General features: G+C 38.3%; 1 long non-coding RNA gene across 1 annotated transcript in view; it reads left to right on the top strand.

Annotated features, from left to right (window-relative positions):
- LOC307191517 overlaps positions 1-21,974 on the top strand; it is a 170,664-nt gene extending 148,690 nt beyond the window's left edge. The window contains exons 5-8 of the long non-coding RNA XR_013829792.1: positions 3,988-4,206; positions 4,560-4,696; positions 20,418-20,498; positions 21,796-21,974. This is a non-coding gene — a long non-coding RNA (uncharacterized lncRNA). The remainder of the gene's footprint in view (positions 1-3,987; positions 4,207-4,559; positions 4,697-20,417; positions 20,499-21,795) is intronic.
- Positions 21,975-23,316: the final 1,342 nt, after the last annotated feature.

The following is a 23,316-nucleotide window of genomic DNA, read 5'->3' as shown; positions in this document are numbered from 1 at the left end:
ATATTTATTTATTTGTTTGTTTGCACTGGGTCTTAGTTGTGGCAGGCAGGCTCCTTAGTTGCCGCTTGCCGGCTCCTTAGTTGTGGCACATGGGCTCCTCAGTTGTGGCATGCGAATTCTTAGTTGTGGCATGCATGTGGGATGTAGTTCCCTGACCAGGTATTAAACTCAGGCCCCCTGCACTGGAAGCGCAGAGTCTTAACCACTGCACCACCAAGGAAGTCCTCAATTGCACTTTTGTGAATACAAAAACCATAGATTATTTTTGCCCTTTTTTCAGAAAACACAAAATTTCAAGTACAGTGCACACAATTAGGTCAAATATGAACAAATGCAAAGTAAATACTCATAACTTTCTTGTTATGTAAATAAAAATCAGTCAAATGTGCAAACATATATACTTAGAATAGCCTTGGAAGAGTAAAAAGAAGCTGGTATTGGTCTTGCCTCCAGAGAAGGAAATTGAGTAGCTATAAAACACTATCACCTCCTTGATGCTTTTGTATTACGTGAATGTAAAGAATTAAAAAAATAATTAAAAACAAAGAAAAAATAGTAGATCACCACTGTGCCAGAGGCCCACAAAATCAAAATAAAAGTGTAGGCAGCTTTTATGAGGCTTGAGGCTTATGTAATTTGCCGAGAGGGGAGGGGCACTTTAAGGAAAGGTATACAAATTTACACATGAATGTAAATATCATGAAAAATTATAAAACCTTACAAATTTTATGATGCTAAGAGATAATACAAATATTTCTAAATCTAAAGATATTATAATATTTTAATTAAGTGCTGATCTTAGTCAGTTTGGGCTGCTCTATATTAAAATACCACAGACTGGGTAGCTTATAAACAGCAGAAATTATTTCTAACAGTTTTAGAGGCTGGGAAGTCCAAGATCAAGGTGTCAGCATGGTGGACTTCTGGTGAGAGCCCTCTTACTGGTTCATATCCAGCACTTCCTGACTGTGTCCTCACATGGTAGAAGGGGCTAGAGAACTCTGTAGGATCTCTTTCACAGGAATACTAATCCATTCACAAGGGCTCCACCCTTATGACATAATCAGCACCCAAAGGCCCACCTCTTAATACCATAACAGTGGACATTAGGATTTCAACATATGAATTTAGAGGAGATGCAAGTATTTAGACTGTACCAGTGTCTCTCACATCTTTAACTTACTTAACTATACACAGAAGTAATTATCAACCTCGTATATATATATATAGCCCATTAGACACATACCAAATGTGTCCCCAACTCAACTTCCTTTTAGCAGGTTCCCCCAAAATGCTCACAACCACTCCAAAAATATGCAATAAAACAGCAAGTGTGAAGAAGGGAAGTCTGAGTGGAAAGAGACAGCCATATTGACCAATTATAATTAAAATAATTTCTGGATACTTATACAAGTTGATTGTTGGGAGCAACCGAATGCCAGAAGTTATATCGATGATAATTGATCCCCAAAGAGAATTCTATAGTGAAAATAGAACTGAAATATGAGTTCAAAGAGAATAAGGAACAATTGCTGGCTACTGAAGAAAATCTTGTTCATGTATTTTAAATGGATAATGATGGTATCAAATCTGTGTGGTATTTAATCTTTTATACTTTTAAACATGCTGTAAACGTTTTAATTTTAAAATGCCATAGTTAAAGTATGCTAAAAATTACATGCTTTAAAAATTTTTAAACTTCTCATGGAAATTCTTAGGTATTAGTTTTTAAATGTTCAAGGAGCATGATTTTTCCAAATTATTTTAGGACGTACATGAACAAAAATGTCTAAAGACCAGTGCCCTAGGTTCTGTAAGCTTTTAGCCTGTACAAAGCAATTCATTGGTAATCTGTCAACCTGGATAAAACTAGTTCCCCAAAGAAATTTCACAGGGCCACAAGTTAACATTTTATGCACTTCATTAGTAGGATTAAAATTTAGTGGGATAAAATTGTCCTCCCCTTAAAGAAACTTTTGAATGTCTTTTATTATGCCAAATTAGAACCCTATGGAATATATACCTCCCAAAGTAAAAGGTAGGGAAGTTTGTTCCTCTTGTTACACAGGTATGATCCATAACATATCAATTTTATTTTCCATTCGATGTCCCCAAAGTAAAGAGTCAAATTTAGCACTGAATTTAAATAGTTTCCATTATGCCAGGTTTCCTAACACCTAATTATTCTTTGGTCACCTCAGTTGTTACTTACATTGTACCTACTTTATTTATCTTAATGATTTTATGGTTTTATTGTACCTATGAGTGAATGGATTGCTTTCTTTCTTTTACCTTTAACTCACCCACTTTTTAAACAAATAATACACAAACTAGCTTGGATAAATTCAGTTGAACTAAGGAAATCATCAGCCTGAAACAAAGAGAATTGAAATGTTCAGTTTAGATGATGGTATTACTAACAGCTAGATACAGTCATAAGAGTTCCAAATTAGCACTGTATTTCTTTTTTTTTCTTTAACATCTTTATTGGAGTATAATTGCTTTACAATGGTGTGTTAGTTTCTGCTTTATAACAAAGTGAATCAGTTATACATATACATATGTTCCCATATCTCTTCCCTCTTGCGTCTGCCTCCCTCCCACCCTCCCTATCCCATCCCTCTAGGTGGTCACAAAGCACCTGAGCTGCTCTCCCTGTGCTATGCGGCTGCTTCCCACTAGCTCTCTACTTTACATTTGGTAGTATATGTAAGTCCATGCCACTCTCTCACTTTGTCCCAGCTTACCCTTCCCCCTCCCCGTGTCCTCAAGTGCATTGTCTACATCTGCATCTTTATTCCTGTCCTGCCCCTAGGTTCTTCAGAACCATTTTTTATCATTGTATTTCTTAAATAGAAACTTAAATGACTAAAATTATTACATTTTTCTCTTCTGACTGATAATTCAATTAATTATTCCTATTTTGTGACCAAAAATTATGGGATTAGAATTAAGGCAAATGGGAAAATTATCAAAAAGGAAGCAGTAGCCACCTAGACACATGTTATGATTTTTTTAAATTAATAACAATAAGCCAAAATTATAGTTAGCAGCCCCGTCTTAGTAAATTCAAGAAAGAAATTACCCAGGAAGTAACTATATTATCAAACAGTAAATGGTATTAAGTTCTAAAATATTTTGCAGAGCTACTTAAATACAATCAGAGTTATATTTACAAAACATTACAGAGGCTCTTTCAATTTAGGAAATGAATGTATTTGTGATAAGCCCTTTGAAGGTAATATTTCATATAATGAATTGATTCCCTTTATTTAAATTATTTGTTTAAATATGTATTTGTGAGACAAAAAGAATTCACTCAGTGGACTCTATTGAAAAATTTAATAAAGGAAGAAATTAAGTGGAGGGCATACCAGTGATGATTTCACATAGAAATTATCATCTCCATCTGTAGTTTACCTGAAAATTTCAATAAAGTCTTACTGATTCTTTAAAACCACACACAGAAAAAACAGTAAAACACCAATTTAGCTACTCTTGTGTACCGTCACAATGGTGGAGTGTAGGTCAAAACTCTTAAATTTTCTTCTAGAAGATTCAATTTTATCTACGTCTTAGGTAACTCTTAGTCTAGTATATAAGCTGTTTTAGGCAGATCAAGGCATCCTGACCTGCTATAGGGAGTATCTCTCTTCAGGAATCACCCAGTACTTATAAAGAGGTTCCTATTCAAGAGTATAAATATTCCATTTGATCTTTTGTTTTTCACAAAGAATTCGCCATGAAAATTTTTATGCCCTTCTTATTTCCTTGCAAAAATAATTTAAAATGTTAATTGAAAGGGGAGTTCCTCATTCCCTATTTTAGAGCACTACCTCTTTTAAATCTTTCTCCTATAATTTAAACGTGTGCAATGTGTCTCTACTACAGCAATGGTATGCCTTATTTCATTCATCTATTGCTGGTAAAGTGCTTTCATAGGCAAAATTTCACACTCCAAAATTGCTTATCTTCTCATTGCCCTAGGTAGTTCTGTGGAAGCTTATTTTAAAATATGCTGCCAGCCTCAATTAACTGGACCAGAACATTGTAAAACAAAGCATGTTGACCATCACCCAGTTCTACCAGGAAAAAGTCATTAGCCACTGTGGTCACTGACCTACAGTATACCCTGAAGGGTAATCAGGATGAAGACCTGGATGAGGCACTCTATGCTTTGGGAAAACACGATAAACAGGCGCTTAGGTAGGTATATATATTTCAGGAAAATGTTTTATGATCTCGGATTCTTGCATCTTCCCATACTTATAAAATTACGAAGATCATGAACGGAAATATATGTTTCTCATGACTAGCAGTAACCTTCTACTGAGATATAAGCTGGATTGCACTTACTCCTTGACTAAAATCACATGTATACTGGCCTCTCCTCCTGCCTCTTCAGAGCAGTTCCTCAGAGCTCTCTGAAAGGCTGTGCCCTGGGCCCTAATCCTCAGTGACGTCCCCAAATAAAACTGAAATTCACAGCTCTCACATTATGTGTGTGTGTGTGTGTGTGTGTGTGTGTGTGTGTGTGTGTGTGTGTGTTTTAATTTCAGTTGGCGGTTTTGGCTACCACAAAGGGAACCAGAGCAGACTTCTGTCCTTCACCTGAACTCTACAAGGATCCAAAGCCTTGGTACCAACAAGGGCCCCTTGTGTCTATTCACCTCCTTGGCAAGTCCAGACTAATTGGGTGAGTCTTTCCTGATCTCAGATCTCCTGTCTTGGTGGATGATCCTAAGTGTTATGCAGTGGTAGTTAAAAAGGTACCTGACTGGGCTTCCCTGGTGGTGCAGTGGTTGAGAGTCCGCCTGCCAATGCAGGGGATGTGGGTTCGTGCTCTTGTCCGGGAAGATCCCACATGCCGCGGAGCGGCTGGGCCCGTGAGCCATGGCCGCTGAGCCTGTGCGTCCGGAGCCTGTGCCCCGCAACGGGAGAGGCCACAACAGTGAGAGGTCCGCGTACCACAAAAAAAAAATAAAATAATAAAATAATAAAAAATAAAAATGTACCTGACTTCTCAGTTGGAATATACTGAGAAAGTGCTCAGTTGAAAGACCCTGGGAAGGTTTGAATTGGGTGATTAGGTAAGGAGCTGCCTTTCCTTGAATTAACTCCTTTAACAGAGTTTGTCAGAATAAAAGTGAAGATACCATAAGAGAGCCCTTAGCTCCAAAGATAAGGTACACAACTCCTCCCAGCTGGTGATGCTGGTTATGGCTTTTACAGGAGTGGTGAAGGCAAGTCCTCATCCTGTGTAGCAGTCCCATAGGGAAACCCACTCATTAATTTAAAAACTAACTCATGGACTAGCTATATGTAAAAGAATGAAATTAGAACACTTCCTAACCCCATACACAAAAATAAACTCAAAATGGATTAGAGACCTAAATGTAAGGCCAGACACTATAAAACTCTTAGAGGAAAACATAGGTAGAACACTCTATGACATAAATCACAGCAAGATCCTTTTGGACCCACCTCCTAGAGAAATGGAAATAAAAACAAAAATAAACAAATGGAACCTAATGAAACTTAAAAGCTTTTGCACAGCAAAGGAAACCATAAATAAGACAAAAAGACAATCCTCACAATGGGAGAAAATATTTACAAATGAAGCAACTGAAAAAGGATTAATCTCCAAAATTTATAAGCAGCTCATGCAGCTCAATATCACAAAAACAAACAACCCCATCCAAAAATGGGCAGAAGACCTTAATAGACATTTCTCCAGAGAAGACATACAGATTGCCAACAAACACATGAAAGGATGCTCAACATCACTAATCATTAGAGAAATGCAAATCAAAACCACAATGAGGTATCACCTCACACCAGTCAGAATGGTCATCATCAAAAAATCTACGAACAATAAATGCTGGAGAGGGTGTGGAGAAAAGGGAACCCTCTTGCACTGTTGGTGGGAATGTAAATTGATACAGCCACTATGGAGAACAGTAAGGAGGTTCCTCAAAAAGCTAAAAATAGAACTACCATATGACCCAGCGATGCCACTACTGGGCATATACCCTAAGAAAATCATAATTCAAAAAGAGTCATGGACCACAATGTTCATTGCAGCTCTATTTACAATAGCTAGGACATGGAAGCAACCTAAGTGTCCATTGACATGAATGGATAAAGAAGATGTGACATATAGATACAACGGAATATTACCCAGCCATAAAAAGAAATGAAATTAAGTTATTGTAGTGAGGTAGATGGACCTAGAGTCTGTCATACAGAGTGAGGTAAGTCAGAAAGAGAAAAACAAATACCGTATGCTAACACATATATATGGAATCTAAAAAAAAAAAAATGGTTATGAAGAACCTAGGGTCAGGATGGGAATAAAGATGCAGACCTACTAGAGAATGGACTTGAGGACACAGGGAAGGGGAAGGGGAAGCTGGGACGAAGTGAGAAAGTGGCATGGACTTATGTATACTACCAAATGTAAAATAGATAGCTAGTGGGAAGCAGCCGCATAGCACAGGGAGATTAGCTTGGTGCTTTGTGACCACCTAGAGGGGTGGGATAGGGAGGGTGGGAGGGAGGTGTAAGAGGGAGGGGATATGTGGATATAAGTATACATATAGCTGAATCACTTTGTTATACAGCAAAAACTAACACAACATTGTAAAGCAATTACAGTCCAATAAAGATGTTAGAAAAAATTAAGTAAAAAAATAATATTAAATGAATAAATAAAAGAAAAACTGACTCATATGGAGCTGCACGTATGAGGATGAACCATCTAGTGCTCTGAGCACCCATGGCAGTTTCAGACTCTGGAGGGAGAAACCGAGACATGTAAAAGCACTGAGAGGACTCTAGAGTGATGCCTAGAGGAGTTGAGCCACATAGTTTTCAATAGTAATTTTATCCTGACAGACCACCTTTCAACTGGGAAATGAAGGCTCTAAATGAGAACAAAATGGACCACTAGATAACCTCTAACTAACACCCCAACTGGATTTATGTACATAAGGAACTTATACTTGCACATACTTACTTAATTTGGAGCTAAAGGAAACCCTTCTCTAAAATGGCCAACATGGAACTCTTTTTCGTGTTCCAAAACCAGCTTTTGCATGCAGTTAGAGAAAGCTAGCCTGATAAAATATCTTTCCAAAATTTTGACCGAAAGGGAACAGAAGTTGTTCTAGGAGGAGCTTGTATTTCTCTCCCTGTGTCTTTGATATATAAATGTTCTACTAGGTCAGGGAACTCTTGTCTATATCATCTCCAATTCCTGAGGCTAGGGGGATAAAAGGGAACAGAGGCGTATTTAAACTCAAACAAATAAACTTAACTTCCAAGTGTTATAAACTAATGAGTTGTATATTGTAATACCTGATTCATGACTAAGTTTTGAAATGAAGCTCTGAGACATTAGTTGTGTCTGTCCATATGTCTGTGTGTACATGGTAGATTCCACATGTCCTTACCTTTGGATGGTACTGCCAAAATTAATTTGTAAATGAGCCATATTTAACTGGCTTAAAGGAAATTAAGCACTTATGTATATTATAGAAACTGACCCAAATGAATTTCAGGTTCACATGATTTGGGAAATATGCAGTATTAAATTAATATTCAGTATTAAAGTTAGATTAAGCTTGTAGGTATAATTAATACAGACATGTCTTTACAGTCATCAGCATTACGTATAATACTATTGTTTAATCTAGGTTTAATAAAAGTTAAGTAAGATCTTATTATCTATGTACAAAATTTGTCAGCAAGAAAAATAACTTGGTTTGATGAAATTTTTCATAAGTAAATTAAATGTAAATGAGGTAAGAGTTTTTAGGCAAACTCCTCAAGCATAATGATGTCTTATGATATGTCTCCTTAAAAATTGTTTCTCCGTATTTTTGGTAACTTGAAACTTTAGAGTTTTGCTAAATTATGGATGTTTCTTGAATATCTAGATCATTCCCAAATAAACTAAGATACTGAACCATTAATTCCGGAACACAGACTTCTTTTACAGAGAAATTAAAGATATTTGAACTATTAATAAGTATGGGAACTTCCCTGGTGGTCCAGTGGCAAAGAATCCTCCTTACAATACAGGGCATATAGGTCCTATCCCTGGTCAGGGAGCTAAGATCCCACATGCTGTGGGGCAACTGAACCCTCTCGCCACAACTACTGAGCTCACGCATCTCAATAAGAGAGGCCGCATACCATAAACTACAGAGCCCACGTGCTCTGGAACCCACACACCACAACTACAGAAGCCCACGTGCCCTGGAGCCTGTGTGCCACAACTAGAGAGAGAAAAACCTGCACGCCACAACTACAGAGAAGCCCGCGCCATAACGAAGATCCCGCATGCTGTAACTAAGACCTGACGCAGCCAAAAATAAATTAAATAAATAAATGTTTTAAAAAATAACATAGGGCTTCCCTGGTGGCGCAGTGGTTGAGAGTCCGCCTGCCGATGCAGGGGACACGGGTTCGTGCCCCGGTCCGGGAAAATCCCACATGCAGCAGAGTGGCTAGGCCCGTGAGCCAGGGCCGCTGAGCCTGCGTGTCCGGAGCCTGTGCTCAGCAACGGGAGAGGCCACAACAGTGAGAGGCCCGCGTACAGCAAAAAAAAAATAAATAAATAACATAAAAATAAATAAGTTTGGTGCCATACTGTAATATTTTCTATAAGGAAGCAAATGTTAAAAAAAAAAAAGCAAGCAAATGTTTTTAGAAATTATAAGTAGTATTTCTTAAGTTTGCCATTTTACAGAATACTAATGTAAAACATAGTTCATAATTGCTTACTTCTTAATTTTCACTAGAAATTAAGGTTTTTAACGGTTGAGGATTTGAATTAAAATATGTAATTAAAACTACTAAAAATTAATTAGAAAAATATCTTCATATGCAAGGAAAAAAGAAGGTATAAGGAAAGTACATGCATTTTACCAAGGGAAAAGAGAATAATTTTATCCTAAAGAGAGGGAGAAAAGGAAAGCATAGGACAAAATTTGAAGGCAAAAAGAAGTTATAGGAGGTTTATGAAAAGGAACTCTGAGGAAAGAGTTTTGCGCATGCTCAGGACTAAGATTTGAACAAGTTTAATTGATAAATAAATTTTAATATTAAAGGTAAGATGGTGCAAAATCAGAATTTGGTTTTCTCTCTGTTAAGAGGACAACGTTTTCTTGTAATACTGATCTGCTTTTGATAACAGATTGTAAGGTGTCTTTACCCTTTAAGCAATCTGTTATAACCATCTATATTTGCTTTTTGAAATCTTTTATTGTCACTTTGATTTAGTGAATAAGTATTGTTTCACAGTGTCCTATGTTCCTATTTGACCAAGTGTTTTAAAACCTTTTGATGTCTTCAACAAATTTCCCAAATCAAATTCTAAATGAGGTTCTTTTGACCTCTAGCTAACTTTGGGATGCATCAGAGGGCCCCTGGAACATCTCAAAGAGAGATACTAAACTAATTAGTCTTATTTGGTATGTTAAATTACATGGGAAGCATTGTCAAATGAGCAGTGATAAACGTTTTTAGAGTATATTGTATGGGCAAATATCATTATTATTGATGTTCTAGAAATTACATGAAATTTCTAAAATATGAATATGTACTGGTGTAAAGTTATCGGTCATAATTCTAGTTATTATTTTAATAGTGAATGTCACAAAAATAACCCAAATTTCTTTGACAATTGCATTCTACACAGATCTTTAACCATGCCATTTTAAGTGTTGTGATTATGGAGTTATTATCTTACTCTAATTGTTTTGCAAAAAATGCTTCATCTTCAAAGAAGGACTTTTTGACAAGTACAGGTTTCTGATAACTTTCAGATCATACCACTGACCTAGGTAAGAAATTAAATAATTCTGACAGGAAACTTTATGGCTTCATAAAGCTGTTAACGAGAGATCTAGATCAACAAGTATGACTTTTTGTCTGGAACATTACTAGCCGTTAATCTTTGTTTTCCACATATAAGGAAACCTGTCCTGTTAAGCTAACTATGACTTACAGCAATTTGTTAAATTATGCCTTTGTAAGCAGAATTGAAACATTTATGTTTTCTCTCTACATAATCCCTCCAGAATTTGGAAACTCTTAGTGAGTTTTCTTATTTTCATAGGAATATAGCTATTTGCATTAGTTTAATAGGAATATGAATCCTTATAACAAGACATAATTGGAAACATTTATTATATTACCAAGGCTTTGATTGGAATGTCAAATTTGAGAGAGACACATGTAGACTTAGATATAACCAGACAACCTTAAAGAACTAGGGTAACTTTATGGAGCCAGTAAAGGCCCTTGGGGAGCAACCCAGTACCTTGCTTATAGGGTTCCCAACAGACTTACCAGGTGAATAAGGAAGGGCACTTTCTGGCAGCTTCAGGAAGCTCAAGATATTTTAGACCTGGAGAAGAAAAGAGTTCACTGAAATTTTTAGGTATTAGAGGCAAATCTCATAGCAAGTCCTTGGCATGGCTTTCCTGGTCTTGAGAGGTCTTTTTAGAAATCAATCTGAATTCATCACTGAGCTCTAATAGTTTTCTGGTAGCGTCTTTAGGATTTTCTATGTATAGTATCATGTCATCTGCAAACAGTGACAATTTTACTTCTTCTTTTTTTCCAATTTGGAAAAGTTTGAGAAGGATAAGTGTTAACTCTTGTCTAAATGTTTCATAGAATTTACCTGTGGAGCTATCTGCTCCTGGACTTTTGTTTCTAGGGAGTTGTTTTTTTGTTTTTTTTTCTGATTCAATTGCATTACTAATAATAGGTCTCTTCATATTTTGTTTCTTGCTGGTTCAGTCTTGGGAGGTTGCACATTTCTAAGAATTTGTCCATTTCTTCTAGGTTGGCCATTTTATTCACATACAGTTGTTCATAGTAGTCTCTTATGATCTTTTGTATTTCTGTGATGTTGGTTGTACTTTCTCCTTTTTCATTTCTGATTTTATTGATTTGGGGCCTCTCTCTTTCTTCTTGATCAGTCTGGCTAAAGGTTTATCAATTTTGTTTCTCTTTTAAAAGATCCTTTGACCTTTATCCTTCTTAGTCTCTTATAACAGAAGTAAAACTGTCACTGTTTGCAGATGACATGATACTATACATAGAAAATCTTAAAGATGCCACCAAAAAAACTACAACTCATCCATGAATTTGATAAATTTGTAGGATACAAAATTAATATAAAGAAATCTGTTTCATTTATATACACTAACAATGAACTATCAGAAGGAGAAATTAAGGAAACAGTCCCATTTACCATCACATCAAAAAGGATAAAATATCTAGGAATAAACCTACCTAAGGTAGTAAAAGACATGTACTTGGAAAACAATAAGACACAAATGAAAGAAGTTGAAGATAACACAAACAGATGGAAAGATATATTGTGATCATGGATTGGAAAAATTAATATTGCTAAAATGACCATACTATCCAAGGCAACCTATAGATTCAATGCAATCCCTATCAAAATACCAAGGGCATTTTTTACAGAACTAGAACAAATAATTTTAAAATTTATATGGAAACACAAAAGACCCCATAGGCAAAACAATCTCAGGAAAGAAGAACAGAGCTGGAGGAATCACACTCCCTGACTTCAGACTATACTACAAAGCTACAGTCATCAAAACAGTATGGTACTGGTGCAAAAACAGACACATAGATCAATGGAACAGGATAGAGAACCCAGAAATAAACCCATGCACTTATGGTCAATTAGTCTATGACAAAGCAGGCAAAAATATACACTGGAGAAGATTGTCACTTCAGTAAGTGGTGCTGGGAAAACTGGACAGCTATATGTAAAAGAATGAAATTAGAACACTTTCTCACACCATATGCAAAAATAAAACAGATTAAATATCTAAATGTAAGACTGGAAACCACAAACTCCTAGAGGAAAACAAAGGCAGAACACTCTTTGACATAAATCGCAGCACTATTTTTTGGATCCATTTCCTAAGGCAAAGGGGAAAAAGCAAAAATAAACAAACAGGACCTAATTAAACTAAAAGCTTTTGCCCAACAAAGGAAACCGTCGACAAAACAAAAAGACAACCTACTGAATGGGAGAAAATATTTGCAAATGATATAACCGATAAGGGGTTAATATCCAAAATATATAAACAGTTAATACAACTCAACATTAAAAAACCCCCAATTTAAAAATGGGCAGAAGACCTGAATAGACATTTTTCCAAAGAGGACATTCAGATGGCCTACAGGCACATGAAAAGATCCTCAACATTGTTGAGGATGGATCAATGCAAATTAAAATCACAGTGAGATATCACCTCACATCTGTCAGAATGGCTGTCTTCAAAAAGAACATAAATAACAAATGTTGGCAAGGGTGTGGAGAAAAGGAAACCCTCATATACTGTTAATGGGAATGTAAGTTGGTGTAGCCAATACAGAAAATAATATGGAGGCTTCTCAAAAAACTAAAAATAGAACTACCATATGATCTAGGAATTCCACTCCTGGGTATATATCTGAGAAAAACAAAAACACTAATTTGAAATGATCCATGCACCCCAGTGTTGATAGCAGCATTATTTACAATTGTCAAGATATGGAAACAACCTATGTGTCCATCAGCCGATGAATGGCTAAAGAAGTAATATATATGTATACAATGGAATACTACTCAGCCATTTGCAACAACATGGATGGATTTGAAGAGATTTGAAGAGTATTATGCTACGTGAAATAAGTCAGACATAGGAAGACAGTGTATGATATCACTTATATGTGGAATCTAAAAAATAAAATAAACTAGTGAATATAACAAAAAGAAACAAACTCACAGATATAGGAAACAAACTGGGGGTTACCAGTAGGGGGAGGGGCAAGATAGGGGTAGAGGATTAAGACATACAAACTATTATGTATAAAATAAATAAGCCATAAGGATATATTCTACAGCACAGGAAATATAGCCAATATTTTATAATAACTATAAATGGACTATAAGCTTTAAAATTTTTGAATCACTATGTTATACACCTGTATCTTATATAATATTGTTTTTCCGCACCATCTTACAGAAAAACCCAAATGAACTTTTTCGCCAACCCAATATATCAGCTGTACTTCAGTTTTTTTAAAAGAGAATTTTATTTGTCAGGAAATTTTTTAAAATGAGGTAACTTTCAGAAATCCCCTCCCAAGGATGGGATATGGTTACTAGTGGAATCAATCATGTAATTAGAGGGCTGTAACTTTGTCCCTACCCTCTCACCTCTGAGGAGGCAGAAGAAATGAGTTTGAATTGATATTTATTGGCAAAGATTTAATCAACCATGCCTCTATAATGAAGCCTCCATAAAAATGCAAAAGAATGGGTTCACAGATCTTCTGGAATACTGAGCACATAGAAGGTACTGGGCAGGTGGTTTGCCTGGACAGGCCACGGGGACTCCATGTGCTGTTACAGAGAATTGGAACTAGACAGTAAGTTAAAGCAGTAGAATAGATTTTATTCAAAAAACGATTGCATATGTCTTTGTCAATCCCAATCTCCCAATTTATCATACTACTATATATAAAATAGATAACTAATAAGGACCCACTCCATAGCACAGGAAACTCTACTCAATGCTATGTAATGACCTATATGGGAAAAGAATCTAAAAAAGAGTGGATATATGTATATGTATAACTGATTGACTTTGCTGTACAGCAGAAACTAACACAATATTGTAAATCAACTATACTCCAATAAAAATTAATTTTAAATAAATACATAACAAAAAGATAAAAAAAAAACAGAAACTATTTCAGTAGGAAAAGAGAGATTCCAGTATAGAGCTGGAATTAATTCCAAATTATATAACCAGAACAAGTGTAGATTTATAACCAAGGAGCAAGTTTGGGGACGGGCCATTGGTAGATGGAAAATTACTAAGAAGAGATATCAAGTCTGGGGGAGTCTGGCTGAAATGACTTAACAGGACTCTTGCTGAGGGCAAGCCAGGCTGATCAGATATCACCTGGGGGGGTGGCGGGGATGAGAAGTTTAATGGGATATTAAGGGTAGAGAATTCTTGCTAAACTGATTTATCAGGATTCTTGCTAAAACTGGATTCTATAAGGAAGTACAGGGATGGGCCTTGATGGAGAGAGAGTTTAGGGGAGCCTGACTAAAGTTTGGCCAGGTAAAGAACCTTTTAAACCCCTTCCCCCGTACTTTGCCCTGTGCATCGCTTGCATCAGGATCTTCTTCTGTAGCCTTTGAAATATCTTTTGTAAAAATAGGCAATTGCAAGTAAAGTGTTTCCCTGAGTTCTGTGGCCGGCCCATTCTAGGAAATAATTGAACCTGAGGAGCGGGTCATGGAAATCTCTGTGTTATAGCCAGTCAGAAGGTCAGAAGCCCGGGTGACAACCTGGCCTCGTGTTTGACATCTGACATGGGGTTAAGGAACAGTCCTGTGGGACTGAAGCCATAATCTCTGGGATCTGATGCTAACTCCAGGTAGATAGTGTCAGAATTTGAGTTAAATTGTAAGACACCAGTTGGTGTCTGGAGGATCAGAGCATTGCTTGGTATGGGAGAAAAGTCCACACACATTTGGTGAACAGAAGGGCCAGAAGTGAAGTATTCTATAGAGGCGAGATACAGGGATGTTTTTTCCCTATGGAGCAGTTAACTTCAGGAACAATGTAATCAGGACTTTTTAGCAACGATAGAAACGCAACTTAAACTAGCTTACGTAAAATAGAAATTTGTCGGCTCAAATAATTTAGAAGGACTTGTATTTCTGTTATCAGGCATGCCTTAATCCAGGTTCAGACAATATTATCAAGTTCTCTTCTCTTGGTTCTGTTTCTCTCTGGATGTTGGCATTGTCTTCTCCATGTTGCAGAGATAATGGTTAATGGTGATCCCAGATTTATACCTTTCCACATTGTGCATCCATGTGAAAGATAAACTTGCCCCACAAATTTTTAATTGGGATGGCTGTACTCCAACTCCAAAGCATGACCAAGGGAATTGCCCAAGTCTCAAGCACACGCCTGCCGCTGTTGACGGAAAAAATAAAACCAACTACTGAAGGAGGGGAAAGGAAGAAAACCTTGCTAGTCAGCCAAAAATGTTGGTATGAAAGGGACCGGAAAGCAAATTATAATCATCATAAAACTCACTGTAACGGCTGTGAATTTACAAGTGTATGTAATAGACCTGTAATATTAGAAAGGCATAATTGGGCAGGGGTGAGATGCTAAAAGTATTACAGGGTCTGGTCTGCTGAGGAGAATTAAGTCAAAACAAAATCAACTGGACCAAGTATATAATTAGGTAGGCTGCAGGATAACCCTATGATCTGGACTCAAAAGTCAGGAGAGCCTCCAAGGGCCTCAAGCTTTCCTAGAAATTTAAGAAGAGTAATCCCCCCCCGCCTCCATTTTTTCCACATGTTTACATCTTTATCTAGAAGTCCAAAGGGTTTGTGAGATGTCTGGAGTTTCATGGGTTCTCTAGAGAGCTTCAGTAGATTGATGGCATTTGGAAGACCCCTGAAATTCCCTGGATGCTGGCCAACTTAGAAATGTAGACAAGGTAACTTCAATGCATGTTAACTATGTGCTAGAACAATGTTTCTCAAAGTGTGGACCTCAACCAACAGCAGCAGCAACATCTGGGAACTTAATAGAACTGGAGATTCTTAGGCCCTGCCCCATGACTCCTAAAGCAGAAACTCTGGGGATGAGTCCCAGCATCTGTGTTTTAACAAACTCTCCAAGTAATTCTGATGCAACTGAAGTTTGAGAACCACTGATCCAGAGCAAAATGGAAATGAAGTTCACTAGCCAGACTCTTGAAACACCCTTTATGATGGCTCACATTATTGATCTGTCAGAAGATAATGGAGTTGCTTTTCAGAATAACTCCCAGAAGAGCTCTGGATAACTCTCAACTAAGTTCATGAAGAATTATCATGGCTTTAGTGTAGATTATACTGTTAGCTTGTCCTTTATTCCATAAATAAATAGACTCTATAATTATATGGAAACAAAATGTTTTGATGGATTTTTTTCTTTTCCATCTATTCTGTATAAATAGGCTGTTGTTATTATCCAAATTAATAGTTGTAATACATTCTGATTTATATAATGCAATGTAAAATTGCCATAATTACATTTCATGAAAAACACAGCTTGTATGGCATTGCTAAAATGATCAATATAATGTGACATCCTGCATAACACAAATATAAGAATGCACCCAAAAGTTAGATCTTGGAAAGTGTTAATCACAGTTTTAGATAATAGAATGTACACTAAACAGTACAATTGTGATTACATAGTATTAACAGTAAATAACTTGAAAGTCAATTACACCCTTGCTCTGATATAGAAGTGAAGGAAAAACACAGAGATGTTTAAGATGCAGGTGAGTAAACATTGAAAAGCTACAGTTGGTGGTCTCTAGCAGTTAACATTTATAGAACACTTATAGGCGCCAGACATTATGCTAGGAGCTTGGACAAACACTAACTCGTTGGAGCCTAAAAACTTTCCTATGCAGTAGGTTGCTTTTACTAACTCATTCCACTTCATAGAAGAGGAAACAAGTCTTAGAAAAGTTAAATACAGTTTGCCTAAAGTTAGACAACTGGTAAATGAGAACTCATGGCTCAAACCCAGTGCTTCAGTACTTTGAAGCAGGTGTTCCTAAGTACCAAAATATGACATTAAAACAACTCAGAAGAAAGGAGTAGTCGTCATGACCTTGGATTAGATAATGATTTCTTAAATATGACACCAAAAGCACAACAACCAAAAAAAATAAATAAACTGGACTTTATAGAAATTAAAAATGTGCTTCAAAGAACATCATCAAGAAAGTGAAAAAACAACCCACTGAATGGGAGAAAATATTTTAAAATCATATATCTGATAAGGGACTTGTACCTTCCAAAGAAGATGTACAAATGGCCAAGAAACACATGAAAGATGTCCAATATCATTAGTCATCTGAGAAATCACAGTCACAATGAAATACCTCTTCATATATACTAGAATGTCTAAAATCAAAAAGACAGAAAATAAGTGTTGGCAAGATGTAGAGAATTGGAACCCTCATATCCTACACTATTGGTGAGAATTTAAGATGGGGTAGTCACTTTGACCAATAGTCTGGCAGTTCCTTAAATGATTAAACGTAGAGTTATCAAATAACCTAGCAATTCCACACTTAGGTATATACCTAAGAGAAATAAAACATATATCCACACAAAAACTTATACACAAATGTTCGTAACAGCATTATTCACAATAGCCAGAAGGTAGAAACACCCAAATGTCTATCAACGGATGAGTGGATTTAAAACTGTAATATATCCACAAAATGGAGTATTATTCAGATATATATCTTCAAGTTCTGATTCCTACTACGACATGGAGGAACTTTGAAAACATTATGCTAAGTGAAAGAAGCCAGTCACACAAAAACACATATTATGTCATTCCATTTATATGTAATGTTCAGAACAGGCAGATTTATAGAGATAGAAATTCGATCAGTGGTTGCTTAGGGCTGGAGTGCTAGGGGACAGGGTTTGTGTGGTGATGGTTGAAAGGTACAGTATTTCTTCTGGGAGTGAGAAAATGTTCTAAAGTGGATTCTGGTGATGGTTGCACAAGTTTGTGAATACATGTTTTTTTAATTGAATTATACACTTTAGATGGGTGAATTGAATGGGTATATCTCAATAAAGCTGTTACTGAAAACAAAAGAGTGAGAGTAGCGAATGATTAGAGTCCTTGGAAGGGTGATGGTTTAGGATAGCTGGTGGAGTAAATATGGTAGGAATTGGCCAACTATTTCTGTCAAGTGGTGAGACACTGATTAAAACCGGGTTGCGACCATGTGCAGGAGTATCAAGCCCGCAAGAACAGAGATCTTCGGCTCAGAGTCTAGAGTGAACAGGCTGAAGGACTTGCACACAGGGGCTGAAGGTCAGGGTGCAGACCTTGGTCACCATATGGTCTTCCTGGGGTTCTTTCTTATCTGACCATTCCTTCATGGTCTTCTTTCTTTCGCCATCCTTCTTCCATTGTCCATCCTTCAAATGTCTGTGTCCTCAGGTGCTCCACAAGCCAACCCTCTACTTGCTCTACATGCTGTCTCTTCGTGAGTGTACACTCTCTCATGTTTCAACTGCCATGTGTATTCTGCTGAGCCCAAAAGACATGTTCACAGCTCAGACCTTACCTAAGCATCAACCCCAGTTATTCAGCTGCCCACTAGACATTTCTACCTGATTGTCCCACACATGTCCCAAATTCAGCTCCAACATCACTCCTTCTCCATCTGGCTTATCATCCTCTCCTCCCTATCTTGGAAAATGGAAAGAAAGCCTTTGATAGTCAGTTCAGTTTTGCATACAGTAGACTAGTGCTTTCCTAGGGCCCAATGAAATGAGAAGGTTTATAAATGCAAACAGAACAGGGGAGTGAAAGAGTCTCTTAAAAACTACCCCCTTGATCAAGTCACACCTTTGGTTGACAACTTTCAATTATTCTTTAGAGTGCAAAGATGAAAACCCAAATTCTACATGCTGTTACTCATAATTCAACTTTCTCTTAAATTTAATTAAAAAGAGTGTGTATTGAACATATGAGAACTTGTGATATAGATATAGACCTTGACCTCAAGTGATTATGGTCTAGCAAAGGAGGCTCATGAGTGAACAAGAAATTTCCAAACAGTGTGATAATGTAAATGAAGATTAAGCAGAAGATGCTATTCCGGCACGTAGGGCATCTTACCCAGTAATTTGGGGATAGGAAGGTGGAATGTGTTAGCAATGGCTTTCCTGAGGCCAGAAGAGTTCCTGAAACAAATAGGGTGAGCAGAAGTGTAGTGGAGAGAAGAGTATCCCAGGTGTGAACTTGGCCTACCTGTGGATCCATAAGGTTGGGTTCAGAGAGATGAGGATTGGAGAGGGAATCTGGTGAATGTAGACAGAGAGATTTGAGTGAGTAAGGTAGGAGACACATTAAATGGGAAGTGAAGAAGTGGACACAAAAAAGGGGTAGAACACTTTCCCCATCAACTTGGCTGTCAAGAGGGAGAGAAAGATAAGGCAAGAGGCTGAAGGGGGTGTATGCTAGGGGGAGTGTTCAGAGTTGTTGTGTGTGTGTGTTTCCAAGATAAGAGAGATGTGAGCAAGTTTCAACGGTGAAGGGAAGAAGCCAGAGCCAGCACAAGTTGGAAGGAACTGCTGAGGAGCAAGATGTCTAATGTGGGAAAGACTGAGAAGTTGAACAAGGTGAAGGTGTTAGCCTCATTCTGTGGGATTAGAAGGAAGAAGCAAAGATGGGTGTGGAGGACAGGTTGGCAGGAATTTGATGGGTTTCATTTTCAAAGTCAATGACAGGGCAAATAGGAGGGTAGATGGTTTGCAGAGTATAAAGAATGTTCGAAATAGCCATAATGACTGTAGAAGGATTGAGTGAACAGCAAATGGACTGGTATTTTCCATGAATTTGGGACCAGCTCAACTAGGGGTAAATAAGAAAACTGCAAAGATAGGAGACTGGGATTTGAGCGTGGAACCTGCTATTCTGTGGTTTCAGAAGCAGGTGCATCCCAGGTGATGATAAGATCAGAACCTAGCCGTGGGACTGAGTGGCTAATTAGGAAAATGATGTGAAGGTCATTTGAGGCAAGGGAGTCAATGAACTCAGAAGCCAATGAGTTGAATGGAGCATCAAAGTATGCGCTAAATTCCCATAGTCAATGGCAATTCTTATGGAGAAGAAGACTGTGAAAGAAGGGCTAAAGTCTTCAGGGAATGATGGGGAGGAAGTAGAGCTATAAATGTGATGGTCAAGTGAGGAGGCTGCTACAACTGGATGGTGTGACCCTTAAAGATGCAGAATTTCTTCAAAAGAATGGAAGATTGACCTGGAACCTATCTCCCTGCTTCCATTGTCTATCCTTCATACAGCAGTTGGGTTCCTTTTTTTTTTTTTAATGTATTTCTTATCTACGTTATTCTATTTAAAACCCTCCCATGGCTTCCCACTTCCCCCTAACGCCAATATTTACACCCTGGCCTTCACTATCTGGCCTGCCTACCTTTCTCTTTGGCTTCATCTCTTACCACTTGACTGCTTGCTCCAGCCACGCCGGATTCTTCGTGTCCCCAGCATGACCAAACTTGTCCCTAACTCCAGGCCTTTGCACTTGCTTTTTCCTATGCCTGGAAAGCTCTTCCCCCAGGGGCCTCCCTCATCTCCTTCTGATCTCTGCTTAACTGTCACCTTCCTCATCTCCTCCTGTGCCCTTTCCTATAGGAAGTCCCTATTCTCCACCTCTGCTTCATTTCCTACATTGCATTTATCACCATCTAACTTTACATATGTTTGCTTTCTTTTCCCTAGCATCCATCTCCCAAGAATGGAAGCTACCTGGAGGCAGGATTTTTGGCCACCGCTCACTGCTATATTCTATAGGAGGCATAGGTAAATTTTTTTTTGCATGAAGGCAGTAGCAGTAGCAGTGGGTTGTGAGAAAGACCTTGACACTAACCATTTGGAGTTTGTGAGGAACTGCAGGGAAAGGTAGGGAGGGATGTGTGGGTGCATGTTGAGGAGTTGTTGCCAGGCGATGACATTCCAGTGGGCACTCTGGGAAGTGTTGGTGGAGCAGTGGGCACAGGTCATTGGTAAGAAGCCCAGAGCCATCCGGGGACACAAAGACAGCAAGTGTGGGTGATTGGAGGAACTTACCTTTCAGGAAGTCTCCAAAGACAATGGCAGGGATGGGAGGTGTGCTGACATTTGCTGGCTTTAAATTTTCCATAAAACTTAGAGCCGACTTCGCTTGGTTTGTTCTTCTGGGTTGATGATACTTCTGAAGGAATCCACATGAGAGACAATAGCAGTCACTGGGGTGTGGGAGGAACACAAGATTTGTTGGAAGGAGTTGCCCATCCTGTGGACGAATGTGCTGCTAAGTGCTTCCTGGCAGGCAGGGCACGGGTGGATCGTTAGATCCCGGTTACTACCACGGCACTTTACCAAGAATTCTCCACAGCAGCAGCCCTGAGGGTAAGAGGCTGGCCCTGAAATAACATGAGGTCCTCTCAGACTTCGTGTTTACTGTCCTCACCTCGTGTGCTCTTCCAGCATTTTCTTGCCTCCGTACCTATGCTCACACTGTTCCCCACCCCCGTCTGGAATGCCCTTCCCCTCCCCTAGAACTATTCCGAGTTTAGGCATTCTTTCAGATCCAGCTGTATCCTCGACAGAGGTTTCCTTTACAACCCCAGCTTGGAGGGATGGCTCCTTGCCTTGAACTCCTATCGCAGTTATTGACTGTAGACTTCATTTAGCCATTAATCGCCTACTGCCTTGTTCAATGATTGCATTGAACTCTTACTTTTACCTTCTGGGTTGTATAACCTTTGTGTGTGATGGTGCCTTGCTGTCTCTCTAGCTTCCCTGTAGGCTTCATGAAGGCAGGGGCAGGCTCAGTTGTCTTTGGAGCTTCCACACTACCTGACATAGACCCTTACCCAGAGAAGGTATTCAGATCATATAAATTGATATAGTTTAATTTATTAATCATTAATATTCCATGCCGACACCCAGATGATAGTTCTGTTTACCTTCTAATGATTATTTAACATAATGAGAGTACTGTCATATTTATCTTCACCATAAACATGTTGTATACTTTCCCTTTTCTATTCACAGATTCTTCTAAGCACTGATACTGTTGGGTTCCCTGTTGAATAATTCGATCTTAATTTTTCAGCAGAGGCCAGAGAACTTGGTGGATTAAAGGACAGCTTCTGGAATCAGAAGTCTGGGTTTAGATACAAGCTCTGCCACTTCCTAGAAGAGTGAGTCTGAGTAAGTTATGTAACTCTTCCATACCTCTGTTTCTTCATCTGCAAAATGGGGATTATAGTAACATGCTTCTCATTGATTTGTTGTGGGGATTAATTGAATTATACCATGTGACATTCTTTGGGTGCATGATAAAGCCCTCAGTGCTTGCTAGCTGCTATTTCTGGGTGACTAGAAATTTCCAGATCTAAAGTATGAGATTCTCACAACTCTTTTCACTCTGATCACTGAAGAACAGAGAGCAGACAGTGAGGCTATGGTGGTCTGCTGTCTACATCAGGAGAGCAGGCTGCAGGCTAAACTCTACCACTTAGTTTATGTGCTATTGTAGGCAAGACACTCAACTCTTTGGGGTGCTGTAAAGATCAGAGGGTAAACATCTGTGAAAGTACTTTGTAAACAGCATTCTTGCTTTACCCAAAGCAAGGAACTGTGGTTGAGAACAGAAAACAAATTTCATTGGTTTTGAAAATCTTACCCGTAGAAAATTTGCTTCAGGAAAAGAGTAACTCTTTGTCTCACTTTGATTGGATTATCTGATCATCTTATGTGGCTTTTTTTTAACTCCTAGTGCTGTGGGAAGTCTTCCTGAGCCCAGGATATGCTTCCTTTTCTCATTTGTAAATCTGGTTGGTCTACTAAACAAACAACCGCAGTCAGACACATTTTGTGGTTTAAAATCTGTTGCTGGGCTTTGACAAAGGATCTCTGTAGGGACTGGTAATGCGATTAGGATAGTAACTGGCTGGGGGAGTGGGAACAACCAAACCAGACACACACCCCTCCCTACAGGGTTCCTGAAGAAATGTGTCAGGGGCAGGTTAAGAGCAAGGTCTCTGGCGAGAGTGGCCTGGGTTCGAACCCCAGCTTTACCACTTATCTTCTGGGCAGCCTTGCAAATTACTTCACCTCTGAGTGCCACTGATTCCACAGGTATAAAATGAGAATAGCTATAGTACGTACTTTATAGGGTTACCAGGGGATTAAATGAGTTGATACACATAAAGTACTTATATGCAGCATAGAGAGTGCTAAATAAGTATTTACTATTAATATATGCATAGAGTCAACGCTAGCAAAGCCATGTCCTTAGGTACTAGATAAGTCTTCCCAAATGCCAGTGCACCCCTGGGAAGCTGTGCTGGGATGGATGGAGGACTCATTTTGTCTAGGCTAGAGGTTTAGAAGTAATATAGGCCTAATAGGTTTCTCCCCCTGTTTCCCCTTTTCTATAAGGCTACAGCCAAAGCTAGGAAAGGTGGATTCAGAACACACCAATCAGATAGAAAAAAATACAAAGCGTGAGTCCCAGTGCTGGTTGGGCCTGGGTCTTCCTAGTGTTAGAGGAGTCGTTCCCATAAAATTTGCCCCCTGGTGTATTTTGCCCAGGAAATACAGGAGAGGGATGGGGAGACAAGGGCAGACA

This window comes from Stenella coeruleoalba, assembly GCF_951394435.1.
Source record: "Stenella coeruleoalba genome assembly, chromosome: 9".
NCBI classification, from domain to species: Eukaryota; Metazoa; Chordata; class Mammalia; order Artiodactyla; family Delphinidae; genus Stenella; species Stenella coeruleoalba.
Note: the sequence above shows the minus strand (reverse complement) of the source record. Positions and strands in the feature narration are given on the sequence as shown.